At 37.9% G+C, this 8,844-nt stretch overlaps 1 long non-coding RNA gene across 1 annotated transcript; it reads left to right on the top strand.

Moving 5' to 3' along the window:
* The first annotated feature begins 1,016 nt into the window (after positions 1-1,016).
* LOC141920149 (uncharacterized) lies at positions 1,017-6,557 on the top strand. Its single transcript, XR_012622230.1, has 3 exons — positions 1,017-1,046; positions 3,213-3,291; positions 5,557-6,557. It is a non-coding gene; the product is annotated as an uncharacterized LOC141920149 (long non-coding RNA).
* Positions 6,558-8,844: the final 2,287 nt, after the last annotated feature.

Below are 8,844 nucleotides of genomic sequence, written 5' to 3'. Positions count from 1 at the left end.
GAGCTCCAGTGGGAATTGTTTTCAGTTCCTCAGAAGATTTATAGGAAGTGTTCTACTAACATTAGACTGTATATAAGAAACATTTTCCTGTATGAATGCATGTTGAAGCATTAAAAACTCAAGTTTCCCACTTTCATCTCACAGTTGCTACAAATACCTCCTCTCTCAAGTGTATGGAGTACATGGAATAATGTATACTGCTAGTCCTCTTGCAGATTTCTGTATAACAAACTTTAATCCTATAAACAGTAGGTTGAATTCTCTTGACTACCTTGCATAGAAGATGCTTGAAGGCTTTAAGCTTCTTGAAGGTCACAGGTGGGGAAAGAAAAAAAAAAAAAATCTCCATTGCTTAAAAAAGCCATCTGAAAGGGTGTTTTTATGTTAGATTTGGACATTTTTTTGTGCAGAAATAAGTGATTCTGTAATACAATTAAGCAAACCTCTTAATGTAGATCTCTAAGGGTAAGTATAAGAAGACATCATCTCTTCCCCTCACACTCAACAGATGTCCACAATTAAATCTGCTTCTAACTTTGTCTGCCCTGAGGAAGTCTGGGAATTTGTTTCAAACATTTCCAATGTTCATCCCCTCAGTATTTAAGTATCATCACTTACAGAGTTTTTTTCATCTGAGGGCTGTAAAGCTTTTTATAAATACTAGAAAAAGAAAAAACAAAACCTTTTGAGCAAGGAGAGCAACTGATTTTCCTCAGTTTTTTGGATTGCTGTGAAAGAGCAAGTGCTGGAATAAGCACCTATCCTAAATATTAAAGACATACATTTCTTATCCACAATATTATGCCTTAATATATGCCAATTTTCTAATGGAGCCTCCTGTTATTTTTATCTCTCTGAGTCACTGATAAAGAAGAAAAAAATCTTCATTGTAGAAATGGACATCTTTAAATTCTTCCTGTACGAAGAATTTCCTAAAACTTACAGTTGGGAAAACATCTACATTTCCTAAAATTCAGTGAACAATCTTTTTGCTTTTTTTTTTTTTTTCCATTTTAGGGAGAAGCAAGGTCTAGTCAACTTGGAAGGTAAGTTCCATAATACATATCTCTTTCTTTTGCTCATTTTTATAATTGATTTCTTTTCATCACTTATCTAAGAGAAATAAAAACATATCAATTAATCTATCAAGTAATTGTTTTCTAAAGAATTCTGCAGCAATTTTCATTCTTTTGCTTCCTTCATTATTATACTCTAACAGTAAATCTTACTTTTCCATTGGTCTAGTGACTCGATATCATGAACTGCTAGTTACTTCTCACTATGTTTTTAATATTTGAATTGGAAGGAAATCACTGTCCAAGGGCTTCTGTGAGGTTATGTGTTAATTACTCATATGAAAAATTTGCTATAACATTGTGTATAATTTAGTGTTGTCTCTATAGTAAAAGAAATGCAGGAATACCAAATCTTTCCTCAACTTGTGAAACAAAGCAAACCGTGCAGAAACTGAATTACGTAAATTGTATTTTGTTGCCTCTGTTTAGTGATAAGAAATTGCCTGCTAAGACTGAATGAAACATTTTGGTGTGTATTACACTCTGAATGAGGATTTAACTATTGCTGAAATAAATAACCTCACCACTTTTGAATACTGGGGATAAAGTTGGCTATGAAAGGAAAAGGCAAATGTGGGCTGAGTTTGCAGAAGCAAGAATTAAAATATTTTACCAATATCTATCAAAAATATATTTTACAAAGAAAAAAAGAGGCTGATTAATAACCTAATTCACTCTACATTACTTTTAGTTTTTAGGCTCAGCAGCATTCTTGTTTCAGTTTTTCTTCACTTTGTTCTGTTCTTTCAGCTATGTGGATGCTGCTTAGTAGATACAAATGTATTTATAATGAAATCATACCCATCCCCACCCTTTCTTCTCTTCTCTAACATGGAGAGATTGCTCAAACCTTTTCATGTTCTGCCTGAAGACTATGTATCCCACCTATATGCTCCAAAAATGAATCCCACTCAACCTCTTCATTTATTTTCGTTGCTTTCCGTTATTCATTCTGTCTGTGGTCCTGATATATGTTATACTCCATTTTTATGCTACAGCAACACCTGTAAATCAATGGTTCATTTCTATTCTGAAGATTTCCTCTCTTCTCTCACAAGAAAGATAAGCTACTGTAACAGCTTGTCACCTAAATATCTTATAATAACATCAGTTTCTATCAAATGAACAAAGTATGTTACTATATTGTTTTTCCTTTAATGTACTGTTTAAATTTGGAATGTTAATTACTGCAGTCCATTTAAAAACACACTACTGTAAAACTGCTGGATTTTTTTTTACTTTTCTATTTTTATATATTAAGAACATATTTGTACTATCTTCAACCAAATTTAGGCTGAAAAAGGCAGAGAGAGAGTAATTATATAGTACTCAGCTGTCATCAAACCCACTAAGTTCTTCCTTCTGTACATATAAATAGTGCACATACTTCTACTGATGAATTTCTATTATCACCATTAAGAAGTGTAAAGCAATCAATACAAAAGAAAACATTTATGATTCAGTGAGTTGTAAATACCACAGATTTTCTAAACAAATAAAACCCAACTCAACGACATCTCTTAATACTTCAAATGAAAATTTCTAATGATTCTATAGTGTGGAGAAATTTTAATAGAAGCAGAATCAATTGATAAAACTGTGTAATATTTATTCTATTCTCTTGTTGAAATAGTGTTGCAGATCATGTCTTGCTGAAAAAATATTCCCAAGTATAGGGTGACATGTATCTGTTTTATTATTTATAGCATATAAGAAGTGGTTTGAATTTTCAGTTACCTTGTTTCCACAGGAATATATTTGTACCATCTTTTTAGTTTGGGCTCCTCAAATTCATCTTGCAAAAAGGTACCTGAATGTAAAAAAATAAAACCCAATGCACTTAGAAAACACAGTTAAAAGAAATAATTATTTGATTGCATTTGGAGGTTTAGATTTTGAAGCTGCAGTCTGCAGTGAGGATAAGAACCAAACCCAATAATATATTTGAATTGAATTTTATATAGCGGAAGTCACCCTTGCACCTGCTACATCTGCTACATGTACATGTGCTACATGACCTGGGTAGACATGATCTAGCTGTAGTTCTGAGGCCATGTAACATGTCAGCATGACACCGAGCTCAACACTCTACTAGCAGGGCTATACAGCTAAATATAGCTGTTCATTATTTTACAGTGCAGGCAAAGGGGCACAGAAGAACCTGCAGCAAGCTGTAAAGACCTGGCCTAAATCTACAGTTCCTAATGGACAGATTGTAAGTAACTTACCAAAGTAGAAAAAAGGAAGTTTGAGATGTCTAAATGCTTTAAAAAATAGATATTTGATAGCTCAGTTGTTGACTCATTGCTCATCTCTATCAAAACCTCAAACAGTCCATAATAGCTGATGACTTCAGTGATGGGAACAAGATGTAAGTTTCAATAAATATAATATGGGCTGAAACCTAACTATTGCCACATCCTAGAGGTACTTTCTGGTTAAACCAACTAATAAAAGATTTGCTGAGATTGAAGAAATTCTACAAAATCACCTACTATTAAAGATTTGTGTGGCTGCAGAATGTTCCTATAGAAAAAAGAAAAAGAAAAAGAAAAAGAAAAAGAAAAAGAAAAAGAAAAAGAAAAAGAAAAAGAAAAAGAAAAAGAAAAAGAAAAAGAAAAAGAAAAAGAAAAAGAAAAAGAAAAAGAAAAAGAAAAAGAAAAATCTCTTAAATGCTATATATAATGAAACAAACAGATGAAGTATTGTCAAAGTGAAGAGTCTGATGCATCAAGTGATTGTTTATCATGTAACACATAAAATGAACTAATTCAAAAGTAGTTAGTGGCTTAAGCTGCTTCTTAAATTGCTTTGAGTTAGGCACATACAATGTACTTTGTCTTTTCTGTGGATGCTGCAAATAAACTTGTCAAAAAATTACAATGGCATGATGAAAACTTTTCAGTCAATTTCAAATTCAAGAAAAAACAACAAAGTGGGGAGCACTTACAATGAGGCTTTTCACAGCAATGAAAAGCCCTTGTAACTTACCATTGGTTACTCAAGGACAATTGTTGGATGAAGGGAAACAGGTGTATCAGAAAAGATTTTAGCATGATAATTCTCATGCTAAAAAAGAAAATAATGCCAAACTTCTGACACAGGTTGCATATAAAGGCTTAAATTAATAATATTAGAAAATTCTCTCCATATATTAACTTTTAAGAAGAAAAAATTAATTTATTATTTGAATTTTTCTTCAGAGGCCAAAATTACTTCAAAAGGAATTTAATGCAGAGCCTTCTGCTTTTAGTGATTACGTAGCAACATTATCTCTTAAAAGGTTAAAGCTGCAGTAAAGCTCAGTGAAGTACTGATTTCCTAGGGCTTATTATCACAAATATAATATATAATGCAAAGACAGAGCCAAAGAACCCTGCTGTGTATCACATGTGATTCACAATTATTAATAACCTAGTATTGCAACTGGAGCTGTATCTCTTGCCTAAAATGTAGGAAATATTTGCCTAATTAATATCTTTCCAGAAGCTTAAGCTAAGTCTGGCCTTAGCCTACCGTAGTCAACCCACTGTTTTTTAGAAGGCATTATATAGGCAGTAAATTGAGCTCCTGATATTTACTTTCAATTGAATAATGTAGTTACGAGAGCTGGCAACAAAGCAAGCCATGAGAACATCCCAAAAGTCCTTTCTACAGTATTCGCAAGTTCCCAGTAGAGCACTTGCTTAGAACAAAAAGGAAATATTAGACTTATATTCCATGCTTTCTGTGTATGATCTTCAAGGGTGAAAGATAGTAGACTTGCCTGTTTGCTTTCTAAGATGAAATATCAAGACCTGTGGATGAGGACAGAGCAGTGAGTGTTGCCTGCTTTTACTTAGAAAGTCTTTTGACATGGTCTCCTGCACATCCATTTTTTATGCAGACTGGCACATTGTGCTCTAGACGGGTGATCTACTAGATAGATAAGAAACAAGTTGGATGGTCAGTCTCAAAGGATAATGTTAGTGATTCTTCCTCTGGGTCAAGGCCAGTTACAGGTGGAGTTTCACAGAATCATCTAGGTTGGAAAAGACCTTGAAGATCATCTAGTCCAACCATTAACCTAACACTGACAACGCTCAACTACACCATATCCCTAAGTGCTATGTCACCCTGATCATTAGGATATGCACTGGGACCTATCTTATTTAATATCTTTGCTTAGAGGAGGTAAACTCTCATTTGGTTTATGGATAACACCAAAACGGCCAGGGCTGCCTTTGAGAGGAACCTGGGTAGGAAACAGACTGACAGGAACCTCTTGAAAATTCCCACACCTGGGATGAACTCGACCCCACAACAATACAGGCTGGAGTCTGAATGGGTGGGTGGAAGCTGTGATGAAAAAGGCTGAGAGTAAGCTGAGTGTAAATTAGCAGTGGGTCCTGGCAGCAAAAGATGGTCAACAGTGTCCTGGGCTATATGAACAGGGCCACAGCTGATAGATCAAAGGAAATTATTTTTCTTCTTTGTACAGCACTCGTCAGACCACATATGAATTCCTGTGTCCAGTTCAGGCCTTCTTCAGTACAAGAAAGATACTGACAAACTTGAGCAAGTTCAGTGGAGGGCCACCAAGCTGGCCAGGGTGAAGAACATGCCCTACAAGAAGATGCTGGGGGAGATGGGCTTGTTCAGCGTGGGTGAGAGACACCTTTAGGGGGACCTAACAGCTGCCTGTGGGGAGGTCATAGAGAAGGCAAAAACAGGCTCTTCACTGAGTAATATGTCACATGGATCAGACACAGTGAGAGTGAATTGAGAAAAAGACATTTAGTCTGAATACAACAAAAACCTTTTTCCCTTTGAGGAGTCAAGCAGAGGAGAAGGTTGCTAGACAGGTTGTGCAGTCTCTATCTTTGGAACCTTTCAAGACCCCTCTGGGTAAAGCCCTGAATGACCTGGTCTGATCCCAGACCTGGCCCTGCTTTGGGCAGGAGGTTGGGAAAGACTACCTCTTGAGATTCCTTCCAACCTGAATTATTTGATTATTCTATATTAACAAAGACTATTGTGCCAGTTTGACCTTGGCCAGCAGCTAAATACCTGCATAGCTGCTAGTTCACTCTCCACCCACAGCAGGATGGGGGGAGAGAACAAGAAGAGTGAGAAAATAAAAGGAAGGTATGAAAACTCATGGACCAAGATAAAGACAGATTAATAGGTGAAGTAAAACTGTACATGCAAGCAAAGCAAAGAAAGGATTCATTCACTGCTTCCCATCAGCAGGCAGATGTTTTAACCACTTCCTGGAAAGCAGGGCCTTAGCATGCCTAAGGGTTACTTGGGAAAACAAATGCCATAACCACGAATGTACTTCCTTCTTCCTTCTTTCCTTGAGCTCTATTGCTGAGCATGATCCCTTTGATCAGTTTGGGTCAGCTGTCCTGGCTGTGTTTCTCTTCAACTTCTTGCACACCTCCAGACTACTTGGTGGGGGACAGAGTGGGAAAAACAGAAGGGCCTAGGGGCTGTGCAATGAATGCTCAGCAACAGTCAAAACATCAGTGTGCTAACAACATTGTTTTCATCAGAGGTCTAAAACACAACACTATACAGGCTGCTGTGAAAAAAAATTATCATTATCGCATCCTGACTCAATACAAATATCTGCAAAAAGTCACAGCAAAATGCTGAGGCACCCCAGAAGCTCAATGTGCATCATAATTACAAACATCCCTGGGAACTGTGAGTTATTAGTGTCTTGTCCAACATATCACTATTGCTTCCACTGAATAAAGTCTTATGCAATGTGTAGATGTCCTGGAGGTTCACATAAAAACTTTTGTCACATAAGAGAACCCTTAAAGTCTGCAAGATATCATCTGCCTATAAAGTAAGCTTATGGAAGTTAATCATATGGAGTAAGAGCAGTAATTTTACACGTTAAGAATTACTGTCTTTGCTTTCTAGATATCTTACTTCAGCAAAATGTCAGTATGCCTAAATTGATAGAAACCTCTGAGTTCTACCTCAGAATCATTAATATCTCAGTGGAAAGCAATTTACAACTATTGGCTTCAAATATTACTCCAAAAAAAAAGATGTAGTGGCATTGACTGTCTTAGAGTGGATGATTTCCCTAGCTTCTTATCCATTATGTTGTCTGGTTAAAAAGAATCACCAGACATGCAAATCAAGATTTCTCATGAAACCTGTCAATACAACCAACAAGTAAGTGTACTGAAGTAGAACTAATAATACTGGAGAATTTTACAGAGACCAAGTTGCTATAGGCAAACATGTAACAAAAAATATAAAATCTTGTAGTACTGAGTGAAATATATGTTACTGCAATGGGTGGACCAATTTCTTCCCCAAAATGTTTCTGTTTTGCAGAGAAAACATAAGAATAAATTAAGGATTTGCTCTGGTGGCAGATCTATGAGAGGAATTAGAAAGGTTAAGGAGCATAAGGGAACCTGAGGAAGAGAAACTGGTGGAACCATGCTCTGCCCTCCCTGAGACTGGCAAAAGGCAGTAGCTTAAAGGAAAGGGGTGAATGGAGGAAAGTCCACACTCAGGCAGCAGATGAATTCCCTCCTCGTCCACCTTGCCTTCCCAGCTGCCTCTGTAAAACAGGTATGAGGCTCTGGATGTAGAAGGCCAGTCAATGGATGATGTGGGTGATGGTCCATCTACACCAGAGGGGTTACCAAGGTCAGAAAGGCCTACCCCCCCATACGACAACCACCTCCATGAGGAAGAAAAGGATAATAGTTATAGGTGACTCCCTTTTTAAGGGAACAGAGGGTCCAATATGCTGGACAGACCCTCCTCTTAGGGAAGTCCGCTACCTCCCTGGGGCCCAGGTTAAGGACACCACTAGGAAACTCCCTAGCCTGGTACAGCCCTTGGTGGTGAAGCTGCAATTTATAATCCAAAGGGCAATCAAAAGAGACTTCAGGGCCTTGGAACAGTTGGTAAGGGAATCTGGAGCACAGATAATTTTTTCCTCTATTCTTCCAGTTGTGGGCAGCAACACTGGAAAAAACAGACGGATCGAGTATATTAATACATAGCTCTGGTGTCACTGCCACAGTTTTGGGTTTTTCAATAATGGGGTGGTCTACATGGCACCAGGCCTGCTTGTGTCAGATGGGATTTGCCTTTCTCAAAGAGGGAAGAGGGTCTTTGCTCATGAGCTAGTGGAGTTCATAGACTTGAAGGGGGGAGGGGGATAATATCAGGCTTACCTGTGACAAGCTGTGGGATGACATGCCAAGGTTAGAGGGATGGGGTTCTAGCAAGGACCCTCAGCCTGTTGTTCTGAGATGTGCTGGATAGACTGCAACACACATGAAGTCTTACAGAGATGAGCCAGGGGTTTCTGAGGTAACAGGAGCCAACAGGGGAACACCGGTGAAATACCTCAGAGGAATTAAGCACCCCAACATCTGCTGGAAAAGCAACACAGCAAGCTGTAGGCAATCCAGGAGAGTCCTGGAGTGCATCAAAGATAACTTCTTAAGTCAGGTAATAGACAGCCCTACCAGAGGGGTTGTAATACTGGACCTGATGACCACCAACACAAGTGAGCTAATTAGTGATCATGCACTGGTGGAGTTTGCAGTCCTGAGGGATATGGGTCAGGCAAAGAGTAAATTCAGGACCCTGAATTTTAGGAAAGTGAAATTCCAGTTGCTCAAAGAGTTAGTCAATAGGACCTTCTGGCAAACTGCCCTCAGGGACAAGGGAGCAGAACAGAGCTGGCGGATCTTTAAGGATGTTTTCCATAGAGTGCAAGAGCTCTTGATCCCCAGGT

The sequence above is a fragment of the Strix aluco genome, chromosome 2, assembly GCF_031877795.1.
Source record: "Strix aluco isolate bStrAlu1 chromosome 2, bStrAlu1.hap1, whole genome shotgun sequence".
NCBI classification, from domain to species: domain Eukaryota; kingdom Metazoa; phylum Chordata; class Aves; order Strigiformes; family Strigidae; genus Strix; species Strix aluco.
The sequence above is the reverse complement of the archived record's forward strand: the minus strand, read 5'-3'. Positions and strand labels throughout refer to the sequence as shown.